The 3,512-nt window shown below is 45.9% G+C and overlaps 1 pseudogene; it reads left to right on the forward strand.

The window, feature by feature from the left end:
• The first annotated feature begins 610 nt into the window (after positions 1–610).
• Positions 611–3,342, forward strand: LOC103742175 (annotated as a pseudogene).
• The last annotated feature ends 170 nt before the right edge of the window (positions 3,343–3,512 follow it).

The raw sequence follows: 3,512 nt of genomic DNA on the forward strand, positions 1-3,512 counted from the left end.
ACAGCCACATTGTGTCCATGCTATGTCTACTTAGGAGGTCAATGCGTTTCACAAGAAGCTTAGAGGGGAGAACCAGTGTTCTGGAGATATCTCCCCAGCAAGCATTCTTGCATAAACTTTCTCATGAGATAAAATGCTCTCCAGACATACATGCTCAAAGTTCAGCTTAATTCATCAAGCATATTTTTAAAGCCATGGGAACACTGTTTCACAGTCTCTTCATGTGGTAGCACATATATGTAATCCAAGTTCTCTTATTGCAAAATGAGAAGCAGACACAGGAGAACCCTTAGAAGGCCCCAGTCCAAGTAGAGTGTGGTGGGCAGTGGGAAAACACAAGACAATCCGTCTCCAAAAAATTAGAAATTAAGCACAGATAAACAAGGTTGTACTCTGAACTTCAGTGCAAACAATCACACACACACACACACACACACACAAACACTCCCACATTCATACATGAACACACACATACAAAGGAAGATTTTTTTCTACATTATGCAGGTAGAATGGTCCCTATCCTGGCTGTCACCTCTGAACAACAGGAACATGAATATAATTTCATAACACTCTAGTCCACATACAGCACACTGTATGTTACTTAGGGGAAATGGCATCCAGTTGGGATTGGGAAAACACTTATTCCTTGATGGAAAATGAGGGCAGCAGTGAAGGGGAGATTCTGGCTATTAATAAGGTTTGGAAAATTGTGTGGTTGGGATAACCAGGACAACAAAATGTGGGAGAGGCAGTCCTTAACTTCTCTGAACCACTAACCTCTTCTCCATGACCTAATATCCTTTAGTCCTGGGTGAAAAATAAACAAGACAGACAGATGTAGGCGTAGGGTATCTTTGTTGGGTGTAGGGATGGGTAGGAGGGATGGACACATGCTGAGACCAATACGGAAGTAGGAAAATGGTGGAGTAACGCAGTGGCCACATATGTGTGTGATTGACCTTCAGCACCGGCCTCTAATAGACCCTAGGTTTTCAAGACAATTCCCGGTGTGGTGGATGGAGAGTTCCTACCTAGGCACCCCCAGGAGCTGTTGGCCTCTGTGGATTTTCGCCCTGTCCCCAGCATCATCGGTGTCAACGATAATGAATACGGTTGGATCCTCCCCATGGTGAGGCACAGTTCTGATCACCTGGGAATCTAGGGATCATATGGTGCAGGGTGAGATTCTAGGACCCAGGTCCATCCCACCCCATGCTGAAGATTGTTCTCTGCCTCCCAGGTCGTGGACACTACTCATGACATAAAGAAAAGAACCAGAAAGAACCTTCAGGCTGTTCTGAAGAGCACAGCAGCACAGATGGTGAGATTCCTTGGGTCATGTCCTGATATAGAGGCTCCCCACGTACCCTTCTCAGACAGCATCCCCAGAAATAAAGGTTGGTGTATGTGTATGTTTCTGCATGGGATCACTCCAGTGCTTTAACATTTCCCTTTATTTACTATGTCATCCTAGGCCCAAGGCTGTTGCCTATCTATCCAAGAGCCTGACTAACCTCATTCTTTCTGCTCCCCCTGGTATAGAGGTTGCCTCCTGAGTGTGGTGATCTGCTAAGAGAAGAGTATATGGGGGACACTGAGGACCCCCAGACCCTCCAACTACAGTTCAAAGAGATGATGGCAGACTTCACGTTCGTGATCCCTGCATTTCAAGAGGCACATTGGCAGCGCGAGTACATACATAATCTCAGTAAATTCTTGGGTATAGTATAAGAGAGTGACATCTTATCCAGGTACAGGTAAGGAAACAAGTTACTGATACTCTGTTGATTTGTCAAAAACTACTCAACCAGGAATTCTAGGGTCACTGTTTACCCAAGGTGTTTCTCACAGTCAGTGCTCCAACCTGGAACTCCTCACTTAACTCTCATGATTCCAGATAACTTTGTACCAAAGGATAAGGAAACAAGTTACTGATACTCTGTTGATTTGTCAAAAACTACTCAACCAGGAATTCTAGGGTCACTGTTTACCCAAGGTGTTTCTCACAGTCAGTGCTCCAACCTGGAACTCCTCACTTAACTCTCATGATTCCAGATAACTTTGTACCAAAGGATGATGTCACCAAATGCATGGTAGAATAGCTTCAGATGAGGGAGAAGTATATTACTGCATGCATTCCCAGGTTCCCATGGCCCTGTCTACTTCTATAAGTTCCTGCATTGGTGCAACTTCCTCAAAAGTACCAGGCCATCCCATGTGAAGGCTGACCGTGGTGAGGAGATTGCCTTTGTCTTTGGACCCTTCTTCATGGGCATCAAACATGAGTCTTTCTTGTTTCCCATGACCTGAATGGAGCTCCAGACGGGTACCTGAGGGATTTCTGAGCTCTCAGTCCAGTGAGGAAACTGAAGTTCTAAGAAAACACAGGATCAATTGTTTATAGACTCACAGCTCAAAAAGCTATACCAGTGTTAGGACTTGGATCCCTCCCATTCTAGCCCGAGCTAGAGGGAATGAGGTCACACTGGAGCAGAAATAAATTTGTGGGAATTAAGATAGAGACTTGACTGGATCTTGAATGCTGGATGGTAAGGGAGAGAGATAAGTATGGATACAGTTGACATGGTAATTGTGGCACATGAGTGGGCACCTGCATTGGGTGGCCAGAACCTGGATCTCTGTCTACCTTATGTCTACAGTTGACTTCACTGAGGAGGAGGAGCTGATAAACAGGAGGATGATGAAGTACTGGGCCAAGTTTGCACGACATGGGTGAGAGCATGCTGTCCCTCACACTCCTCAGGGCTCCCATCAAGGGCTTTTTTTAATTGCAAAAATGAGTCCTTCATCACATGATAGAATTTTTCCCACCCTAGGACACACTTAGACAGATACTTTGTAGGTATTAACTGCTGGTCATCTTACCAGTGACTTGGCAGATGGCCCATAATCCCATAATGCTGTGTGTTGGGCTTTAGATATTGTTTCTGAGAGGGAGTTACAGAACACCCAGGTAACCTTGCTCTCCACAAGGAGCAGACACTAGTAGATGACTCTTGTATCCATATCTGCAACACTTGTCCCATCAATCCCCTCAACCCCCTGGCCTGCTCGTCCATGCCCTGCCCCACAAAAGGGGAACAGATCTTGGCTCATGGTGACTGTCACCTTTCCCTGTGGGGGCATATTCACAGGAACCCCAACAGCAACAGCCTACCCTACTGGACTATGTTGGACCAGGATGAGCAGTAGCTACAGCTGGATATCCATCCCACTGTGGGCCATCACCTGAAGTCTGGATGGCTGCCATTCTGGACCAAGACCTTGCCACAGAAAATCCAGGAGCTAAAGAGAGCTCAGGACAAGCACACAGAACTGTAGTGCCCTGTGTCGGGAAAGGTGTGTGAGCGCGAGGGCTAATGGCGTCAAAGTCCATTGAGGAGTGTGTGTTGATTCTAACATTCACATAAACATTCCTAAACTTTACATATGCCTGTTTTTCTAACATGTATGACACATCCTCTGCATGCCACTCTTTATCTTGCTGAGCC

This window comes from Nannospalax galili, unplaced genomic scaffold (assembly GCF_000622305.1).
Source record: "Nannospalax galili isolate Female #2095 unplaced genomic scaffold, S.galili_v1.0 scaffold4180, whole genome shotgun sequence".
Taxonomy (NCBI): domain Eukaryota; kingdom Metazoa; phylum Chordata; class Mammalia; order Rodentia; family Spalacidae; genus Nannospalax; species Nannospalax galili.